At 37.2% G+C, this 24,462-nt stretch overlaps 1 protein-coding gene across 2 annotated transcripts in view; it reads left to right on the top strand.

Moving 5' to 3' along the window:
- Positions 1–8,660: 8,660 nt before the first annotated feature.
- The window catches only part of LOC146003979 (uncharacterized), a 65,956-nt gene continuing 50,154 nt past the window's right edge, over positions 8,661–24,462 (top strand). The window contains exon 1 of one of the 2 annotated variants that reach the window (XM_083142513.1): positions 8,661–8,715. The gene's annotated coding sequence lies outside the window, so the exon portion shown is untranslated. Of the gene's footprint in view, positions 8,716–8,768; positions 8,838–24,462 lie in introns of those variants that run through there. The other variant, XM_083142511.1, reaches the window with a different exon arrangement.

Here is a 24,462-nt window from a genome sequence, read left to right as displayed (position 1 = left end):
TGTTTATGGACATATGCAGACAATGATATAAATATTGCAAAACGAGCACTAACCTGTGTTATAATTTATCATCTGTAGTTCATCCAAGTTCTGCCCTTATATACACAAAAAAATACGCTTTAGAAACGATGTTAAGAGCCACAGATAATAAAACATTTTAATCATAGTTTTGACCAGTAACTTCCTGCTTAAGTTCATATCCTTGAAAGAGTTTTGTGCCGATGGGGATTGTTTGGAGGTTTCGAATGTGCAACACTGTATCAAGATTACGCTGTAGATGAAACCGATAAAAGTCAATGGTGTTCGTGAACTTCCTTGCAATCCGAAATATCCGAGCTCGAGTTTTTTGTTTCTTCGCGACAGAGCTGTGAATATAGTGGCGAGCAGATGTAAACTAAGAGCGTGTTAATTTCGTACTGTGCGCAAGAGTGTTATTATTGGTTACTTGCCGTTACTTGTTTGTGTTATTGCAATGTGTATGTGTGTTATGTCAGTGAGAGGATTGGAATGCCAGCTGCAAGGTTCACGTTACGAGGGGGACTGATAAGTTCTCGGCCCGACCCAGAAGGACTTTAGCTACAGGCACGAAAGTTTCAGGCTATTCAACGTATTCTTCCCGAAAGTCTGCACACTTGGCACTAGGTGGATATCAGTTTGAACAACTCTTATAACACAGGTTAGTGCTTGTCTTGCAATATTTATATAAATGTCTGCATATGTCCATAAAAATAAGCGAACATTACAGGCCGCAAATGTCGGCACCAGCGTCAGCGCCGCCCGCAACGCTTCTCCCGATCTCTCGGCTGAAGATCGAAATGGACGCACGGTACTTGCAGATAAGAGTTCCAACATTTTTCAGTGTTGGGCTGTTCAAATACAATTATCAAGAGGTAAAAAATAAGTAACAGGTACCGAGATGCAATGCACTTGGAAACTGGTGAATCTCGGAAAACATGTCAAATTAGTGATAGAATATGTTTGCTCACAGAAAATATAGTATTCTGATCTCAACAATACATGTGCATACGTGGCAGTGCTATACCAGGTGATGTAACACAGACAAAATTGTTGAAGTGTGTTATGCTCGAACAAATTTTTGTTTGTACAATTTTGTGGATACGAATAAAGTGCTTTTATACAAAAGCAGGATGTATTAATTTATATAGGTTCACAAAAATAATATGTCGGAATTTTGCAGTAAATTACAGACTATTTGTAGAGATGTTGGATTGGTAAAAATATCTAATTTTACCAATAAATGCCTATATTAGCAGATACCGAGAGCTTTGATTGAATTGTTTTGAGTCCACTTTATGCACAGAAAGGCTAATCTGCACTGGACCTAGTTTAAAGTGGGATCCGAACCAGTGTGTGCCTCCACCGGGTATGAAATTTTTCATGGTTTAAAGAAGTAACGTGGTTGGTGTACTGTGAACATGCCGCTCACGTATGAATTTTTTTTTTTGTCATTTTTTAAATATCTTTTTACATTAATGATATTGAAAGTAGTTTATAAATATGTAGTGCCTAATGTGTATCACTTATATATGTTAAATTTTTTCTTATTATATTAAAAAAATTATATGCTTGTAGTGCAATATTACTGATTACCTATTTTGAGAGGCAAGTTATCAAGAAAAGCACAACAATTAGCCATGAGAATCAAACACACTACCCAGGGTTTCTCTTTTCTTTGATTCAGCAGGCCATGTTAGGAACTGCTGTTCATTCATGACTAATATCATATTCCAAAGTTTATTTTGCCAGAAATAGTAGCCATAATAAATGAATGGAGTCCAATAAAATAACTATTGAATATCAAAACATGATTTTAGTGTGCACAGAAATAAAATATGTTTTCAGAAAATGGTTACGTGGTTGGTGTATGTGTGAGCTTGGTGCTCACAAAATGACGTGTGTGTGTAGACAGAGTAATGGCAGAACATATAACTGCTATCATCTGGCCATGAACATTATGAATTACAGCTAGAGAAGACCAGAAAATAGTATAATTACCTGAGCCTGAAAAACTTATAATTATATACCAATGGAGTTTTAATAGTGACCATAATCTACAATCCTTGCCTGGTTCATAGTGAGCTTTATTCAGGTTGAGAGTATAACTGCTGTAATAAAAGTTGGTTAGCAGGTTAATATATTGACCAAGCTGCTGCCTACAATGAAAGTTACAGCATGTTTAGCTTTTGCATGTCAGTTTTGATTTGGTGAACCCTGTAATAACTGAACCAGTCACACAAATAATGTTGTACCCAACAGTTTATGGCTTCTGAAACCCTTAAGGCTCAACTGGACCTTTGACGTGAATTTTCGTGTAGTTTGTTTTCACTGTTATCTAGATATTATTACGTAATCACGAAACTTTTCAGAATAACTAGATAACAGCAAAAGCAAACTCTCGAAAATTCACATTAGTGCTCTAAAAGAATTCTAAGCGTATGTAATTTTTCATATTTTGGAATATCAAAGAGGTTTTTGGAATGGAGACCAAAAATTGGAAAAAATTGCCCTTTGTGCTTCCAAAGGTCCAGCCGAGCCTTAAAACTGATGGGTGGCTGTTTATACAAGGCCAATTTCTAGCCAAGTTAGGATGAAATTTCATTTAGGATAAAGTATGGTTCACCAGGTATTTCAAGGCTCATTTAAGATAAAACTGTTAGCACCCTTAGTTGTAAGGTACATTTTCCCCTTTTTAACCAGATATCTTTCAGAAAACTTATCCACAAATGCCACACATCTCATGCAGATATTTCATCCGCTCCCATAGGATGTCAGCCAGAGCGTTGCAGAAAGATTTGAAGTATTCTTTCTTGTGAATTGTATGTTTAAGATAAAAATTTAAAACACTTCCAAGCACAAATAGAAATATTTCTTATAATTGAAAGCAATAGTCCAGATAATTTGTATTTGACTGATTTAAGTTCCAACATGAATGGAGGTAGCTTGGCTGTAGATAAACATTGTCAATATAAATTAATAAGAAATGTACTCACTATAACCCGATCAAGAGTTAATGTTGATCTTTAATCAACAGATTTTGATGTCTTTATGTAATATAAAATTGGTTCTTGCATGCATGAAACACACAAGATATTTGAACCAAAATTATGGCCCACATGAGTAGAAACCTGCCATCTCTGAATACTTTTGCTGCTTTTTATTGCAAAAACCTTTTGTATGCACACTAAAACAACAGAAGAACGTGTTGCAACTTTCTATAAGCTCCAAAGCTAAGACTCCTACTGTAGTTGTTGTTGCATACCCTGTTTGGTGCTACATTCAGTGGTTCGAAGCCTTCGGGCTGTTCACCTTCATAAGTAACACACTAACATAATAAATGTACTTTACTTCACAGTAACATTTACATGAGCTAAAAAACAGAAAATGTTCACAGTAAAATATTTCACTTTCTCGAGGAGGTACAGAGGGTCAAGGGTACCAAATGTACTTCAAATGAATCGTTCAATAACTGTAAACATAATTTCTACTTCAGTAAACACTTTTATTATATATAATAAAGTAAATAAAAAAAACTTTTTTTTGAAAAAATACATGTTTTAATTATACACGTCTCTACACTTTCATTATTAGTTTTGTGAAGAGACAGATATCAATTGTATTTATGGTATTTTGTTTCAGTGAATGTGATGGGCATGTAAAAAGTATTATACAGCAATAGCACTGTTGAAAAATTGATTGTATGGTTGAAGCAAAAAAAAAAACCTAAATTTTAAGGCCAGGCGTTGTAAACCTAAAAATTTAACCAATTTATTTTTAAAATATCAGAACACTAACATTAATTATCATCAGCTGAAGTGAACATGTTAATAGCTCCGGAACACTCATATTATAAGCATTAGTAGTTGTACAAACATTCTTGTGATAAACAAAGAATGAATAAATTCACATCATTCCACCTGAAATCCCAGAACAAAACTGGAGCATATGCTGCAGTAAGTAGATGTTCTAATTTTCTACGTAACAGCCAGACTCAGTGGCAGTGTGTTTAGCATAGCATGCTACAACACCAGGAGTGCTGGGTTCAAATTCCAGCCTGGGCATGGGTGCTTCTTTTTTATTGCCCCTTTATCAATTTCATCTCATCACCACTTATTCTCATCTTTGTAATTGGCCAAAAGAAGCAGAAAAGGGAAGTAATACTACCAAACCAATGAATCACATATATAACAAAAACGAGCACTATACTTCTTAAATTGGTAGTGTCACAGCACTGTTGCTGACAATTAATGGATCATCTACATGTGTTTGGTTGGAACTGCAGATCTTTGACTTTGCCTGGGGCCCAAGTTCCTTTTGTTTTATTCTGATTTTATCATGCTAGGAATACAATTTCTACATGGTTCGATTTCGATGTACGTCTGTTAACACATACTGCGGAGTTTAAGCGATTACTTAAGATTTTGTTCAATATATGCTTTCGTGCTTAGTTAGGCAGATTAGGTTTGGTTCTCTTACCATTAAAACAAAGTTCCTAAAAGCATTCTACTAAGGGTCCGATTTACTTCTACATTCATTCCCACGCTTCTCGATATTTACTGTCGACGGAGAATATCTTGTCCATGGGAAGTGCGTATGCTTGCGTAAGGTAATTTTTAAGTTGTTTTTTATGGTAAAATTTTCGTTTCCGCAAAACGTATTTCTTCAATTTTACAGGAGAAAGTACTTACTGAACTGAGTTTATTTATACTTTAGGAAGGTCTTGGAAGTGTGTTTTTCCCCCCTCGCTTAAATTTTTTGGCCGGTAAATCATGTAATTTTAGACATTAATTTCACTCCGATGCACGAAAGCTATTCCCTTGATGTCTGTCTTACTACGTGAACCAAATTTTTGCATGCGTTTCATGACGTAACAACCAGTCAGTGTTTCCAAATACGCAGTTTTGTAACTGTGTAACAGTTGTAGAATATAAATAAACGTGCGTTACTGTTCAACATTTCTGATTACGAACTTGCGACAACATGACGTGCACAGGATGCATGATGAAATTGCATGGCGTTGAAGATCCAGTAGAATTTGAAATTCACCATGGAATTGTGAAGGAATTGGAATGTCCCAAAAAATAAATTATCTTCAATTTTTCTAATTTTAAAAAAATCAATTTTAATATTTGCCTAACCTAACAGAACCTAACCTTGCCATGCATGGTTCGTGGGGCAATTCATGAATGGTTCGTGGGGTTTTCGAACCCGAAAAAAATATTTTTCTAATTTTAAAAAACAATTTTAACTATGTTTGCCTAACCTAACCTTGCCATGTATGTATCAATTGTTTGTGGGTCTATCCGTGCATGGTTTGCGTGTAACGCAAGCGAAAGCGAACAAAAAAAAAAAATACTCGATATGTCTAAAATTGAGATTATTTGCGTGGAAAAAAACGAAATGCCACCTTCAAGAATCCTTAGGAATGCAGAATACGTAAGTATAAATGTGAAAAATAAGGGAATTAGAGACGTTTGATGGTTACTGAAATTTTAGTTGGTTTATTTTCAACATACATGACTTTTTTTTAGAGTTCAAACAGTGGTCATTACTTTAAGGAAGGTTCAAATTTCGTGTGACAATGATTTCCAAAATTCTACGATAATTAGTCTTTGTGCTAGGAGAAATCATAAAATAATCGGAACCGTTACCCATTCCACATTTCAACATCCCCCAGAATCACAGATGAACATTTTCTCCTCTATTCACAAAATTAAGTTAACATTTATTTGCGTTTGCACCTAAAAATAATTGGGGTGGTCTATTTTTAACATAATGATCCCGTTATATTTCATCAACCAAGATAATTTCACACAGAAAATCTCATTCACAGTCAAGTTTCTCAAACTGCATGGGCACTTTTTGTCTTATACTCCTTTCCCACAGCAAGTAGAATTCACCATTCCATCTGGTATTGCACCTATTCAAGGGTAATCTTTTTTAGGAATAACCCACATATGGAAAATAGTGGTAAGACCTGTGAGTGTGTTCATATAATTTTCTCACTGTACTCTCATGGGTTTATACCTTAGAAGTTTCGGGGAAAAATAAGAACTTGGTATGGGCAGCTTAAAAAAAAAAAAAAGTGACGCAGATGGTGAAACTACCATTTGTAATAATGGTCTTCATGTTTGATGTCCCTGATTTGTACTAAAACCACTTCAAATTTTCTGCTTGACCACCAAATATAACTGCACATTCATTTTCCAACTGTTATCACAAATACGGGTAGCTTGAGTGAAACCTGGCATATTAAAGCACTTTTGATTACTACATGTTGGCCAGGAAATACTGACAATACACCAGGTGTCTTACTTCAATTACATAAATTTTGAAGTTGTACATGGAACCCTTCTTTTCTAGATTTCGGAATGCTTTCATCGGTGATTTTGGCTTCACTTGCCATCTCCGGCCTTCTTTTCTTCCGCACGGAAAGAGCAAACTCCATGCTACTTATTGGAATATGAGGAGGTCACAATGCATTTTCTTCTTGAATGCATGATAAATTATCCATTTAGTGTACACCCAGTTCAAGCATGAAGACAATAGCAGCAAGATGAGACAGACCTCTCCAATACCAGCCATAGGCAAACAAGGGCCACATGTTACTTCCCCATCCTCTTTCAATTGGGGTTCTAGGAATGTTTAACCTGAAAGTAGAAGAAAAGAATTAGAATGAAAAATGCATACATAACTATCTGAAGTAATATCACAACTAGCCAACATAGTAATGGTTCAGATTGTGTAATGAAATTTGCAAGTTGTACAAGAGGATAAAGAATACATTTAGAATACTGGAAGTACGTTTGGAGTAATTAATTTGTGCATTTTAAATATGAAGAATGTATTAATCCATGAGGAATTATGTTGTGAAAAGTAGCTTGTGAAGGCTACACTGCCTGTAAGTCACTGATGAATGAAAAATGTTCTATATTTGTGTAGCATAATTCATCAAATTCAATCAAAATCCTCACATCTTTGTTATCAAATTTAGACTAAAGATGCAGAAAAGTGGCTTAAAATAGGGAAAAAGGCAAAATATAGACACACAAGCACCAATTGTATTTTTTCGTGTTGACTTTCTGCTTGGGATATTTTGGTACCGAGAATACCTTTTCGTATGGGTATGGGTATGACTGAAGATGACCGGACCCCTCTCTGATTTTCTTCATATTTGGCATACTTACTAATTGAGGCCTGCTAATGACGAATCTGAAGTTAAAATTTGTCGGAACCATTGACGTGTGGTTAGGTTAGACAAACTTAGTTAAAATTTGGTGTCATGGTAGTATCAGTTCTAGAAATTGCAAAATAATTGTGAACCATTGACGCTAGCCCCACGAACCATTGACGTGTGGTTAGGTTAGGCAAACAGTTAAAATTTGGTGTCGTGGTAGTATCAGGAATATATATATATATATATATATATATATATATATTTGCTTGGGAAACAAAAAAAAATCGTGAAAATAGATGGTTTCCATTCAGAAAACTAACGCCTTATTTTGCAATTTCTAGACGTTTCCGACAACTTTTAACTTCAGATTCGTGATTAGGCGGCCTCAATTAGTGAGTATGCAAAATATGAAGAAAATCGGAGAGGGGTCCGGTCATCTTCAGTCGTTCCTTGTCATGTATGAGGTTTGGCCTGGAGCATAATAGCGGTTCTAAATGAGATAGGGCATGCTTTGACAACACAACATCCAGTCCTGATTAACGTCTATGTACCAATTTAGGTTGTGCGTCTTTAACACTAGTCCAAATGTTTGCAAAAATTTACATTACACTAGATTAGATGGAAGACATCCTTGCTTATGATTATGAACGGTGCACAAGGCTTTAATAAACTCATCACTGTGATTTGAATTCAACAAATAAAATAAGTATTTTATATAAAGAATAGAATGGACACTTGCCTTAATGCAGCAACACAACTTCAATTTTTCTTCATAGCTTTTTCTGTCAACTGCGGGCGAAAAGAGTTTCAACATGTTGAAAGTGCCGGTATTTCTACATGGCACGGCACTGTCATTAATTGCATGTAACGTTACGTATATTTTACACGTAACACATCTGTGTGTTAAGAACATACATTCAATGGGTATTTCAATACAGACAAAATAAAATTGGCTGCGAGTGCGATCGACTGTACGATTACCGAGAATCGAAATCGCAAAAGTCGCAACGCCATTGGCTAATGGTAGGGTAGCCTCTCTTGCCAGCCAACATTTCAGCCGTATGCAACTCGAGACCCCGAATCCGTGAGCTGCTGCTCAACTCGTTCCGTTTCAAGAATTCGACTTTCGGCTGGCAACCGAGTTGGTTACCGAACGAGACGATTCACTCGTGAGCTAGGTGTTGAGTGTCAAGAATAAGCTCCCTGAATTGGGAAACAAAAATTTCCAGTGTCGATCCCAACTTTACGGGATCCCGAGCAATCGGAAAATACCGAATGATCATTTTAAAAAGTCGTTAATTCTCGACAATTTTTGCATTGTAAATGTCTGGAACGTATTTGAAATTGTTAGTTTTTGTACCAGAAATGCAAAAACAATCATTTAAAGTGAAAATGACGTGTAGAATTCGAGATTTCCAGAGCTTCGGGAAATTTTCTCGACACTGTCGCTGTTCATGACGTTAATTAGCAATAGTTCGACCTGGCTATACTGTGTGTTTACAACATGGATTCCGATACAGGTAACTGACTATGCTAAGTAACGTAAGAAGAATATATATTTTCACACAGAACAGGAACACATGTCTATGACACAAAGTGAGAAATGCACAGTGCCGAATTGAGTATTATTAACGCTAGAAAGGTATGGTTCTCGGCATGTACGTTAAAGGTAGGGACACGTCAGATTGACGTGTAGGCTATAACGAAGGACAAATCATGACATTGTAAATTTGTTGTTATATTCTTTTTAGGGTACATTTTATTTGTTCATTGGTATATTGAAGAATAGTCACAAGAATTTCGTCACAAAAAACAGTTTAAAACATTCCAGAGAAGAGGTGGCTCGACCAGAGTTGTTTGCTGCTGTGGGTCCTGGCCTTATATGAATAACATTTTTGGCTGGTGTCTTTCCCTTGTTCTGTTGACATTTCGTATCCCATACAAACCCATTCTTGCCCTTCATTGTTTCTCCTTGCACTTTTATAACAGTTCCATAGTTTTTTCCTTACCACTTTTTGGTACGCTTGGCTTTATTTTTTTTACTTTCGTTTGAAAGAATATCATTTTTCTTTTTCCGAGGCTGCTCTGGTGTAGTAGAAATTTTAATTTTTTGTACTACTTCTACTTCCAAAGAATCTAAGTCATTTTCATCTGGTGCATACTCGGGGTCAGCATCACTATCGTAACAGCTTTCATCTGAATCCGAATTTACTTCACCTTCGGAACTTTCTTCTGCCTCGTCGAGAGCAGCCAATATTGCATCTTCACGGTAAATGTCTGTTATATCGGAGACACATTTCTATCGGATATTTTCAGTTTTAAAAGGGTTGTACTTACCAATTGTGTATTGCGGAACATAGTTGAAGGTGCCATTATGCTTTTTACATGAAAATAACTTCGATTTTTCACATTATGAGTAATTCATTTGGGACCTTTCTTCCGTTGCGGAGCATAGAATATTTCGCGCACAGCTGTGGATCATCACGTGTCGTGCTTGTGTTTTGTCGATTTGGAGTGGGCATGCAGTGTTGCAACCTTCTTAACCGAAAAATACCTACTTTCGTGTTCATTATGTCATCACAAACCATTGACGGATAGCTCCAAAAACCATTCCTGATAGCCCCAAAAACCATTGACGGATAGCCCCAAAAACCATTCACGATAACCCCAAAAAACATTCACTTTAGCCCCAAAAACCATTCACGTTAGCCCCACGAACCACTTCTGGCAAGGTTAGGTTAGGTAAGCATAGTTAAAAAAATAAAAAAATTAAAATTCTGCAAAAAAAAAAAAAGGCACATTTGGAAACACTTCTTCCTCTGACGAGACCGAGTGACTTTCAACATTCGCGCCATCTTCTGGTTCATAATGGAAACAACGGCATAATGTCGCTTTGCACAAAAGGCTACTTTTATACATCAAAAGTGCTTATTTTCTGTTGTGCAGCATTCCATAGTGACAAAATACCTCCACGAAGTTTGATAAATGCAACAGAAACTCATTTCCGTAAGTAGTTTCTCCTGTAAATTTGAAGGAAAGTGTCTCCAATATAACAGACATTTACCATCTTCACTGTCCAAAAGTTTGACATTGTTTTAGTCTTCCAATTACTTGACATAACACAGAAAACTGTACGGTTCCGTTTGTTTTATGATTTCTCCAAGCACAAAGACTAATTATCGTAGAATTTTGGAAATCATTGTCACATGAAATTTGAACCTTCCTTAAAGTAATGAGCACTGTTTGGACTCGAAAAAGTTATTTATGTTGAAAAAAAAAACACTTGAAAATTACCTTACTCACTTCTCATGGACAAGATATTCTCCATCGACAAGCAACAGTAAATATCATAGAAGCGTGGGAATGAATGTAGAAGTAAATCGGAACCTAAATAGAATGCATTTAGGGACTTTATTTTAATGCTAAGGGAACCAAACCTAACCACGAAAGCATATATTGAACAAAACCTTCAGTAATCACTAAAACTTCGCAGTATGTGTTAACAGACGTACATCGAAATCGAACCATGTAAAAATTGCATTCGTAGCATGATGAAATAGCAATAAAACAAAAGGAACTTGGGCCCAGAAAACAATGCAAACTGTACTCAAACATTCAACAAAAACACCCATCAAAGGTAGCGATACGTCAGACTTGCATGTATGAAAAAAGCCGTGAAGTGATTTTACAATACCGGACCCTTCTCCAATTTCGTTCATATTTCGCATACTCATTAATTTAGGGCTCCTAATCACGAATCTGAAGTTAATATTTGGTGCTCACGTGTTGAATTTGCAAAAAAAGGTGGTCCGTGATCGCAACTGGCAATGCAGGATTGCTCATTATTTATTGGAAGATTTTGCATTTTGAATACTTTAGGAACAAAATATATATTCTAAATTTTAACTCTCTTTGCCTAACCTAACCTTACCATGAATGGTTTGTGGGGCTATGCGGGAATGGTTTTTGTTGAGGGGCACCATTAAAAAATGTGCTTCGTATCACTTGAGCAACAAATTTTAACTACACAATCGTCATTAAGTGTCCTAAATTATTAACTATGCAAAATATGAACGAATACCCCAGTATTATTAATATGTACCCAACTGAAAGTGACTAAGAAATAGCTTTTTTCAAAGCAAAACTTTCGAAATGACTTCATTTCCTACCTTCAAAGATGCCATCTTCATTCCACCAACAACTCGCAGATTACTGAATGCTCCCTACACCATTGCCAAACTAAACTGTAATTTATTTAGTCCACATTCCACATACTCTTCCCCTTTTGAGTTGTCACTCTCACTTCCCTCATTTTCCTCGGGCTGGTCGCAGTTTTTCAGGGGGTTATATAACATTCTTGTGAGTCTGAAAAAGTCAACTGTACAGTCCAAACCTAATTGACTGGATCTCTTCAGAAACATGTATTTGGCCAAGTATCCTGAGAAGAAAACTTTCTTCGTGCCATAAGAATTTAAATTAACTTTTGCATGCCTGCAGGTCAATTCTATTGTATTAGTGTGAGCCAAAGTCTCCACATCACACTGTGGTTTACCTTGAGATGTTCAAAAGCTTTGTCATTCAGATTATCATACACCTTCCAACAGTCTGATATTATTGTTGTACCCGGTAGAATCCAGTCCATAATTATATTCACTAAGGTGTCAGAGTCTACCCAGCGTCGAATGACATGGGTACCTGGGGAAACCCCGGGGGGGGGGGGGGGTAAAGGCGGTCAGGGGCATGATGCTGATCACATCACCCCCATTCATGACCAGATCAAGAAAGTGTGGGGCGTTACCCCCACACCCCCTATACACCTTCATGGCATGGTGCTAAGCGCTGGTGAGCACTTTACCTTTTTTTTTTTAAGGTGTCAGCATCCCTCCTCTCGACTGGTACTAGAAAGCACCGTCCAGTACTATTATAGTATGGGGGTGACACCTATAAATCATATATTTTGCCCTTTTTACATTTCTAACATACTATTTTGGATTGCGGAACATTTCCTAAGGTGAAGTAATGCATTTCTAAGTAAGATAATGTCTATTTCTTACATTTACGAATACTTACTGTTACTTGTTATTTCGATTCTGTAACACACATTATGCCGACAGTGTACTGGTTCATCGAGCGTTGTCGGAGTGTTTTGTCAATTTATGCAGTGTTGCAACCTCGTTCACTGGAAAATACCTACTTTTGTGCCCAGATGTGAAATTATGCTAATACCTCACAAACCATTCATGTTAGCCTCACAAACCATTGACATTAGCCCCAAAAACCATTTTCCGTAAGGTTAGGTTTAGTTAGGTTAGGCAAGCATAGTTAAAAAAAAAATTAAAGAAATAAAAATACTTGACACGGTGAGTTTGAAACACTGACTATGGGATTTTGTCATCTATTGTGCTCTTGTGCAGAAAGCAAATGGCGGCAGCAGAAACAGCGTGTCGGACAGAGATTTTCGCAGGAAACAACATGTATTCGCATTAAAATGGATCAAAACTACATTCACGAACTTCCACAACGCTACAGAAAATGATTTCCGTAAGTACTTTCTCCTGTAAATTTGAAGAAATCCATCACCCCTATACTATAATCTTACCCACCGTCCAATTCCTGTCTCAATTCTGCCGAAAACCCTCTGCCCTTCAATACGATGGTGCTTTCTATGGCCAAACTTCGACTTTTCAATTTCTACCACTTTGCCGACACCTCCAATTTTCTCACAATTTTCATAGAATGCGTGCTCTACAACCTCCCGACAAAATGAAGACCAGTCAACAGCTGTTTTAGATGAAACTTCAGCCTGATCACAAATAATGTTTAATGTGCAATTTGATGCCCACAGATTGACAAAAATGCATAATTGTAACAATGATAATTTTGATTTACAGAAGAATGTTTCTTTCTAATTGATATGGAGTAATTTCACCGCAAAGACTTTCTTCTTTAACACAACCTTCCCTTTACACTTCCATGAATACTTATCTATTGACGCATCATCCTTGTTCAAATTAAATATGTGAACACGTGGATACATAATTCCCTTCTTTAGGTACAACTCCAAAATCCATTAGTTTCTTAATGAGTCCATGCCCTTCTTCCTCCACACTCCACTTATACAACTGTATTACATTAACAATTCTCTCTTCTGCCATTGTTCCACCCTGAATGCAATCCTAATAACAATGCAACAGTGTGGCAATGCTGTAGATAACGTAACGAATTTTGAACCTCAATTGTTCATATGAGCAAATATGGTTTCCAATTATTGTTGATGTTTCGAAAATCATTGTGGTAAATCGCAGTGTCATTTTACAACTTGTGCACGTTAATTTACAAATTCTACATGTGACAACCAAATTTTAACTGCAAATGCATCATCAGGACTCCATAATTAGTGAGTATTAGAGTTATTAACGAAATTATGCCTTTTTTCGTATTGTAAAATCACCACCTTCTACATGTTATTTTGAAAGTTCCACACGAGAGCGCCAGATTTTAACTTCAGATTTGTGATTAGGAGCCCTAAATTAGAGAGTATGTGAAATATGAACGAAATTGGAGAAGGGTCCGGTATTGCAAAATCATACCAAAGCCATTAAGGGTAGGGACACATCAAACTGGCGTATAAGCTCTAGAAAAAAATATCCACATACAACACAGGAACGCAGAGTCCACCTGCACTCATACTCAACATGAGGAAGCACTGCTGTCTTGGGGAGCGCCTGGAAGGGAGGGGAACCTACTAACCTCTACTTCCACGTAAAATTTACGTACGCTACATTTCTAGGGTTAGCGAACATATTTTTGTGTCTGAACAGTAAAACACCATGGTCTCTAATGCAGCATTTTAATATGAGATCTGGGTAGTCATAAATACATATGTTTGAAAACTAATTTATAATACTGTACAAATAACATGCATTATATTGTGCTATGCATTTCACCCCTACCAGGCAGGCCTTTAAAATTAGAAGAATTTAAGTTTCTTCTTACCCAGAATGTGGAACGAATATTACAGACCTGTAATAGTAGAGAAGGTGTGTTGTAACCAAAAAGTTATTGTCACAGAAAGGTGTCCCACTTTGGGTTTTTAAAAAATGGGACATTGACTAAAAAAAAGGGACTGCCCCAGCTAAAATGCCACATGTGGTCAACTTATGGTAGGAAAATGAATGCTTGTACCTTAACAAAAATATAAATGCTCCCATGGTAGTATCTTGGCCAAGATTGTTATCTTGTAATCCAGAGATTCCATGTATAATTGCTGGTGAAGTGAGCACACTGGCTGAAATTGGACAATTAAATTGTTACACACCTACAAGGAAGTACACAGACATATACATGCATTAGGGCTGAGCTAATATCGATGTGATGTATTGGTATCGGCCAATACAAGGGGTATTGGTATTGGTAGAAAGTGGTGTTGCAAAACCACTTCAACAACACTTGGGTACTGGTAGATATCACAAAAACAAGTAACTTTTCCTTATAAACATTACCTCCAAAATGCTTAGTTTCTACGTTCTTAAGTGCTTAAAATCTAATGTGTATTTAAGCAACCCAACACTGCAAACGATCGCTCTGACATAACTTCCATGGGTGCGTGGCAGGGCTGCCACTAGCGTCAATTGCCAATCTTTCCTAAGCAAAATACAAATGAATAATGATACTTGCAATGTTGTAAGATGTATTTACAGTAATTACAAACTGACCAAGACAAAGAATTTCCAACAATCGTGGACTGAAATTCAAATGTTCATTCTAAAAAGTCTCTATTGTATTCCGACTGTCATGCAATATCAATAATCGCAAAAGAGGTTTACGACAGATCTTGATGAAATTGACAAACAAAACAAATGCTACATAATGTGCTCCCCTCCTCATTTAGAACATGCAAACTTTTAATCAAGTTCATCACATAATATGGGAGCAAGCCCCGTACTGGGAACAAAATAATATTAAGGGTAAAACATATAATTTTATTGTCTGTGTATGCACTAATTGACTTTTTTCCTGTCATACAACACACCGAAGGCTTTAGTTTTTTTTTAAATTTCTTATGTTCACTGTATCCGAACCATTACATGTCTCCACCAGGTATCGATTCCAGTGTGGCACCCTTTCCTGTCATATATGTATGATGTATGATTGATATTTGCCATTGCATTTCTGTGTTTACACCAGTCACAGTGGGTGCAATGACCATTTGATGTATCTTGTTTGGCTGTCTAGGATGTTTACCCTCCCCTCTCCTTGTTCCCCAACGTTGCATTGTTTTAGGATGCTGCATATTCTCACTTTTCTTCCCTGGATAAGCTGTAAGCCATTTCCCAACATTTAATATCATCAATTACGTTCATTCTTTCCTACACTCTCCCACAGTGTCAAAATCCTCTCATCTTCTGCAGGATCCATTCTAAAATGGCAAACAAGACAGCTTGCAGCTGGTTAAAAAGATCAGGGATATAAAATTTATAGGTCGCACTGGGTGGATCATTGGGTTTTTTCAGGTTATGTTTATATATATATTTTAAAAAATGAAATTCAATTTTCCCTGACAGTATTATATTGGAAATTTGTATTGTTTTAGTCCACTGAATCAAAAACTATTTAATATTTTCTGTTAACATAGTTAAGAATTGACAATCAAGGTCTTACAGCTTGAAATTATTAAACTGAAATCATACATAAACCGTTCTGCAACAGACCATTGAGGACCCAGGCCTACCTACCGACTGCTGGCCACACTCCCACCTGATCCTACTCTTACAGGGCGATGTGTGGTCAGCACGATGAACCCCCAGTCATAGTTGTAGGATTTCATAACCGGATTATGCTACTCATTCATAGCTCCCCAATTTAATCATGATGGTGAGTGTTCACCAGTCTCATACACAGGCCGAAATCTCAGGAGAAAAGCTGTTACATTTCACCAATGAGACTCAAACCTGCACATGTCCCATAGCCAGAACCTAAAGCATGACCTCACAGCCACAGTGCTATTTTACCAACTAATATATCTATGATCAGTTCCCAGGGTTGCAATACTATACTAATACTTGATAACTTTGGTGGTTTAGTAAACCTCCGTTGGGGAGTTGTTGCAATTCTGCAATACCAGGGACCCCGGGTTCGAATTCTGGTTTTGACGTCAATGTTTGTGTTTGTTCCAATGATAATACAGAGAGCCCCCATGGCGGAGTGGTTGGCAGATTGCGCTAAGACGGCAGGGGTCCCAGGTTCGAATCCTGGTCTAGGCATGGATGTTTATAAGTGTTCATTCATCAAATCATCACTCATCCCCATCTTCACAAAAGTGCCACAAGAAGCAAAGTCAAATAAAAGCAAATCAATAATGTAGAGAAAATTCATGTGTGTGAAAATTGAGAAATTAGAGAGTAGGGGGATACTACTGCTTAGGGGTATTACTTTTATTACAAATGTAAAAAAAAGTAGACAGGCTGGCTGACTGTCATGCAGACGACCTGGGTTCGAATCTTGTGTTGGGTGGTCTAAGGTTGGACTTTTTTCAGTCTTGTCCTGCACAAAGCAGATCTGGAACTCACCCAGCCTAAAATCAATAGGTCCTGGGGGTAAAGTTAGCCGGAGTTTGGCTGTGATCACATCACCTTTAAAAATTCGCCGAGATGAAGAATATGTCGGGCCCTGCCCCCATATCTCCTGAATGTGCCTTCATGGTGCGGTGCTATATGTACGGGGAACTATACCTTTACCTACTATACAACATACGGCAGCTACACACACACACTTTTAAATCTGCTTCAATACAGTTTGATCACAGTTGTGTTTTCTCATTATTTTTGTGGATGTTTCAAGTTTATATATCTCCTCCGTGTATTAACTATGCCAAAATTATAAGGCTGACATATTTTATTGTCTTGACTGATTTCATCAAAATGGAATACATATTCATCCTCCAAAATATCTGGTTGCTATAAAACTAACAGTTCCCATGGACAAAATATTAGTGTCCTCATTTGGATCCCAACATACATATGCACTATATTGTTAAAGCAATTTTTTGTCAAGAAGCTTAAAAAATACCCTAAAATATTTATGTCTCCATTCTTCATGTACAAAAATTTAGTTTAGGCAGATATTTGAAAGTGGCATCAGAATTTGGAGCTACCTCAGAATATAAAAAATCAATTTTTCATCCGCCATCTTGAAATGCTTTCTACAAATGCAAAATAAAATCATTCCGTGGCTGTATCTATTTGCGACATGAATTTCAGCTTAAGAACTCTAAATTTGATACAGATATCGTGGTCTCAAAATTAGTGACTTTCCCCCACCCTTCCTAAACCACACACTATATTACAGAGTTTTTATTAAAAACTTCAAGCTCAAGTGATGTCCTAATGTAGCTGAGACTTGGTTTTCTTAATCTATGAAAATCCAACCTCAAATATTTGCATAACTTAAAGCTCTCGCAAGGCATGTTAAATCAGTCTGTCGTCTACCATCTTTAAACATGGTGACAATTTTTTCTCAAGTACAATATGACATCAATCCTCTAAGTTATCTTGTAACTCTAAAAATTGCAACTCAAAAGCTTGACATTTATGGCAAAATGTATGTTTGCGATTTTAGCACCACTCCTCTCCTAATCTATGAAATATAATTTTAAAAGCTTTACTGCAAATTTGTGGACCGACGAATTATCCACCATGACTGTTAGTTTAGTTCCTTATACTCTGAAAATGTATTGTAGACAGTTTTGGGGAAAGGAAAGCATGGTATATAGCGTGCCTTCAACATGAGGAAAATCAGTTTTTCATTCACCATCTTGAAACACGTTGTTCAATTTCACTCACATGTGGTGGCATGGCGTGACTTTTTCAAAAGTGTTACCGGCCATCAGACTTTATTTATTTTAAAGTGTTTTTAAACTGCCGAGAACAGCTTTTCAGCCTTAATACAGCAGTATTACATGTTACATGGTTACAAAGTTACATATTTCAAGGTATCCAAAACCACAGTATTGGACAAGAGAGCATTGAAAATATTTCGCAAAACATAAGCTAAAAGTACTAGAATTTTAAAAATGCATAAACATACATACAATTGTTATATTTCATCTATAGAACTATAAAAGAGTTCTTAAATAGTTATTCTTACATATGTAGTTGAAATTGTTTTAACAACGTTATCACTATCTATCTCACAGTATTCGAATATCATCTCCACCCTACCCCCCCCCCACTCGCCCCAAAAGAAACGTACCTTTGATCTGGAATTTTTTTTTCAATCCGCTCAATGATTTATTTAGCCACAATCACTCCTAGAAAGAACTACCACTCATGAGAGAGTTACCGCGAAAATCCAGTGAGTTGAGCCTTGTCAACCATCTCTGTTTCTTTGCAAAGAGGTGGAAAGGGGAAGAAGAATCACACATTCGGGTCAGAGACGTTTCTGCGTTGAGCAGACGACAGAATTCCTCTCCTCCAGTGGTGGGAGGAAGTCCAGATGTACGTACTACTGTTGCCAACTTAGTTTTTTGGAGCAAGGTTTGTCCAAATCATGAATCGCATCAAGAACTTATTTTTTCGTCTATTACTAAACGGTCTCAGTTGTAGTTAAATCCAGCTTTGGCTTTCCAGTCTGGCTCTTGTTGCTTCAGAGAAATAATATCCCCGTTTTAGGCAGGATTTGGCTCTTTTCTGGAAATCCAAAGTGACAACACTTGCTGATCCTGTAGGCCGCAGCGGCAACAGGGCCCCTAAACAGGCATATGAATAACCCCCTAGCACACTTGCCTCCAAGTCTTTCCCCGGTGTTCCCTTGCATTGGCGGGTGCCCTTTCCTCTTGCTGCCTCTTGAGAGTAGCGGAACAGCCTGTCTCTTTGCTTTTGTCGGCTGCAGAAAAAATGTCCTGTGCAATATACACTTAACTGCAATGCTGTCGGTTAACTTATTTAACTATGTTGTTATTTTATTGAGAAAAATGACTTTTTAATTTCTTTAGATTTTTCTGTTACCTGTGGTAACACCGGTTACATGCACGCACGCCTCTGCTCACATGTAATACCATTGCAGTGTGTCAAGTTTTCTAGCTGCAGAAACATGTTATCATGGTCACTAAGTAGATAACTTGACTTTCTTTGCCCATCCACTCCACCCATGCTCCTCCTAAATCGTGCATTATGTTTCGATAATTTTATTGTGAATTTACAGTGCAAGTAATGTCACAATGCTCCTGAAAGTTTTATGTACAAAGTTCGGAATTGTAGTCTAAAAAGGTTTGAAAATGTCAAAAATTGTCAAAATATGAAAGTGCTCGTATTTACTTTAGTACCTACCTACCTACATAATTCTCCTTTGTAATGTATTATACATGGAAAAATGTATTGTAAAAGTTGATCATCACAGGTAAACTTATGTGGCATGCCCACATACGGAAGTGACTGATATCTAAAGTGCTACCACATTTCAAAATTATAAGCTTTGTTCAACCAACGTTTTATCTAAATATCTCAGACCCTTTTGATTTTTTGTTTCTTGGATGTATGTTTGTATTATTTGTGTTAAAAGTCTATTTCTAGCATGATTTGAAAAAAAAATGTTCTGGAAAAAAAACATTGTGACTTGTACCACATTAATTATTTTGAGTATTATAAGCTTCATTTTCTGGTTAATAACACCTTGCCCTTGGATAAGACAGAGCATGCAGGCACAGGGATGCATGAATATAGATTGATGACATAAATAGTACTAATCTCCCGTGCCTGGGTTAATAGGTTCATTAAATCATGTTGTTCAATTATTTTGAATGCCTATAATTGATTTTCCTGTGTGATGTTATTCATGATTCCACATGCTTGCTACTATCCATTCTTTAAGGGTATAAGTTCATTCATGGGCAACCTTGAATAGGTGTACAATCAGAAATAAGAACATTTTACAGTCACGTCTGTAATCCTTGGGGGGGGATTGATCAGACTTTGGACTAACCCTGTTTTTTTCCTGGCATTTTCATGAAGCTGGGCTTGTTTGTACATTTGAGTTGGTGTAATACAATCCAAGTAGAGAAGGCTTACTCATTTATTTTCATTTTAAGCAGATACATGTTTTTATTGAACCTCTTCAGAACTGCTGTGACCACTGGTGGCATTTAACACATCATTTCTCGTACGATTAACATGCTATTTCTCTTGAACAAAAATGTTTGAGTTCTTTTTATTTCAAATTTAATTGTTTGTTGATTACATGTATGAAAGTGTGACATATTTGAATTTCTTTCCAATTTGTGGGGTTGAAATTTCTTCAAGAATATGCTTTATATTTGTTATTGGTTGTGACGATTGTCTTGCATTATAAAAAGCATTATTTATTTTCATTAAAATAATGTCGTAAAAACTCATCACAATTCAGGTCTCTCTTCACCTCTAAGTAGGTTCACGAGTATGTCTCTGCCTACCAGCAGCCTTGCTTCTAATCGAAGGAAGAGATGACTCACAGTGTTATGTTTGAATACCTGCTCAACAGTCATTGAGTAAGAACTGCAATCGCGTTATTGACTTGCACCATGCATTGCCAGTGTATACGCCGATACAATACGAACTTGATTCACACAACATACATACTCTTGATTTTCTACTGGGACTTCAAGGGATGGCTGAGAATTGGTGCCCGCTACTAACTACATTGTATGCTTGATGTAAGAGAGAATTCAGGTGAGAAATTTGTAGATGTCTTTTTTTCCATTTTGCCCAAAGAATATGTCTTTTTTTTTCCATTTTGCCCAAAGAATATGTAGAGGGACCAGATTGCTTGTGATACGTATCCAGAGACCAGGACATTTATTTTGCTTGTAGAAGGACCACGACATGTAATTATGTCTACTTCAGAAATCTACCTTCTGTATCTTATCAATGAGGACTGGACGTAAGGACCTTGTTACCAAACTTCAGGAGTGTGCATTATTGCAAGCAACAAGTGATTTTGACTGTGCCCAATTATTTCGAGGTTTCACGATAACATCATGTGCCCATGATAGGAAGTGAAAAGCCCAGGGTTGGCCCGTGTGGGCCCAGCCCAGTTTTCCCCATGTGTTTTTTTTTCTTCAGAGAAACCCACTCAATTTTATTTTTTTCAGAAAATAATGTATATTATTGCTTTAAATAATTGTGAGGTTCTAGAATTGTCAATAGTTTGAGAAAACTTGTCAAATAAAGGCTTAGCCAAGCTTGTAATAGTCAAAACAATTAACGTGGTAGAAGCCACAGTGGTTTTTTTTTTCAGAATATTTGTCTCAAATCATGCTAGAAATAGACTTTTAACACAAATAATACAAACATATATCCAAGAAACAATAATCAAAAGGGTCTGAAATATTTAGATAAAACATTGAACAAACAAAGCTTATTATTTTGAAATGTGGTAGCACTTTAGATATCATTCACTTCCGTATTTGGGCAAGCCACATGGTTTCACCCGTGACAATCAATTTTTACAAAATTTAGTATAGTGCAAATGTTCTGTTTTCTTTCCAAAGCCTTGCACTGACACAGTGACCCCTCCCTCCCTCCAGTTCAGTGCATTGATTGAATGTAATGGGTTTCTTTCCCAGGTAGGATAAATGTTATTTGTGCTTAGGAGCTCTATACCCACGAAGTTGAGCACTCTCATACTCTACCACAATTTGATGTTTTCCCTTGAAAATAGAGGGTGTCGGGTTCTCAATTAAATACAATGCTTACGTATACTTTCATATTTTGACCATTTTTGACATTTTCAAATCTTTTTATAGAGTGCAATTTATAGCTTTGTGCATAAAACTGTCAGGAGCATTGTGACATTACCTGCAATGCAAATTCACAATAAAATTATCGAAAAATAATACACAATTTAGGACGAGCATGGGTGGGGTTGAAGGGCAAAGAAAGACAAGTCATCTATTTAGTGACCATGATAACATGTTTCTGCTGCTAGAAACGTGATAGACTGCAAATGTATTACATGTGAGTGAAATTAAAGGATATGTTTCAAGATGGTGAATGAAAAACTGATTTTCCTCATGTTGCATGCACGCTCTGTACCATGCTCTCTTTTTCCCCGAAACTGTCTACAATACATTTTCAGGGTATATGGAACTAAACTATCAGTCATTGTAGATAATTCGTCAGTCCATAATTTAGGAGAGGAGTGGTGCTAAAATCGCAAACATACATTTTGCCATAAATGTCAAGCTTTTGAGTTGCAATTTTTATAGTTACAAGATAACTTAAAAGATTAGTGTCATATTGTATTTAAGAAAAATTTGTCACCATATTTATGGATGGTGGACAACAGACTGATTTAACATGCCTTTCGAGAGTTACAAGTTATGCCAATATTTGAGATTAGATTTTCATAGATTAAGAAACCCAAGTCTCAACTACATTAGGACATTACTTGAGCTTGAAGTTTTTAATAAAAACTATGTAATATGGGGGGGAGGGTTATGAATTGTGGGGGAATGTCACCAATTTTGAGACCAGGATATCTGTAGCAAATTTAGAGTTTTTAAGCTGAAATTCATGTCACAAATAGATACACCCAGGAATTGATTTTATTTTGCATTTGCATTTGTTGAAAGCATTTCATGATGGTTTTCATATTCTGAGGTAACTCCAAATTGTGTTCCCACTTTCAAATATCTGTGTAAAGTACATTTTTGGACATTATGAAAAAAGACTTAAATATTTTAGGGCATATGGCTTGACAGATATTTATTTTTTAAATATAGTGCACATGTATGTTAGGATTCAAATTGGGAGTCACTAATGGTTTTTTTTTTCATGGGAACTGTTAGTTTCATACCAACCAGATATTTTGGAGAATGGATATGGTATTCCATTTGGATGAAATCAGCAAAGACAATAAGATATGTCAGCCTTAAAATTTTGGCATGGGTAATACAGAAGGTTGATCCATCTATATGTGTCCGATTTTAAACCTTCACCCCTGCTCACAGAATCGACCAATCTGAATGATTCAAGCAGCAGGTGAAAGCCAAAGGCCTCTAGTATCGTGTCAAGTTCTCTAGTGTGTGGTGTGTGCATCATGGCTCCAAAGGTGAACCGGTTTTGGGAAGGCTACATCGTAGCACTTTTCCACGCCAAGTTTTCTGTGACACAGATTCAAAAACAGTGCGGAGAAAATGGATGTGCATTGGGGTTAACGACCATCAAGAACATAATTGATTGACATAAACACGACGACGTTCCAGCACTTTGTTCACCCACAAAGGGGAGTAGGAAGCAACTGTGTACTACGGTGACTCCACCTGTAGCTTGGAAATTGCACCGAATGGCCCTACAGGATAACTCTCCTACGCAACGTGCGATGGCAAGACGAGTGCACGTGGCACAGTCAACTGTGAACCGCAACCTACGTGACAAATTAAGCTCCGGATGGTGTTTAAAAGTTGGAGACACTTCCTCACTGCACCCATCGGAAGGAGAGAAAGACTCACTGCAGGCGCCTCTACAAACGCCATCTATCCGGGGAAAAGTTGAAGTTTGTTGCCACACTCGATGAAGCATGGATTTATCTATCCGATTGTGGCCAAATTCGAGCCGTAACGTACACCCCATGAGACGCAAAAACCCGTCCTGACTTCATCCGTCAGTGCAAAGCAAGTTTCATGAAGGGATTTCTGGTTGTCGTGGGATACTGCTATGAAGGCAAGTTAACGATTCGGCAGGTGCCTAAAGACTGCAAAATCAACTCTGCATTTTATGAGCAACATATCCTCACACTAATTTATACAGACGATCTGCCCCGTTTGTATGGAAATGCAATAAATCAGGTCCGTGTGCATATGGATAAGGCCTCATCACATACATCTCGTTCCACACAGAGATTTCTGCAACAATGGTGGCAGACACCGGCATCCAGGCTATTCCCTTCCAGGACAGACCAGTGAAGTCACCTGATGCCAGTCCCATGGATTTTTACGGGTTTGGCCTATTGAAAAGAGTACTTGCATCTCGTCGTATCACCACTGTCCATGGCCTCTGGAAAGCCTGCCAGGAGGAGTGGCTCAAGATTCCCGTTCCTGTACTTGAACGGAGCCTTCTACAATGGAAGTTACGGTGCAGGGCTATTGCCAGGACCCATGGTGCTCACATCGAGGTCAAACAATAATGGTCCCATGGCCTAAAGTAGGTGAGACGTCAAAATCGGACACATATAGACGGATCAACCTTCTGTATACGGAGGAGATATTTCAACTTGAAACATCCACAAAAATATTG

Source organism: Lepisma saccharinum, chromosome 21 (genome assembly GCF_977018435.1).
Source record: "Lepisma saccharinum chromosome 21, izLepSacc3.1, whole genome shotgun sequence".
NCBI classification, from domain to species: Eukaryota; Metazoa; Arthropoda; class Insecta; order Zygentoma; family Lepismatidae; genus Lepisma; species Lepisma saccharinum.
The sequence above is the reverse complement of the archived record's forward strand: the minus strand, read 5'-3'. Positions and strand labels throughout refer to the sequence as shown.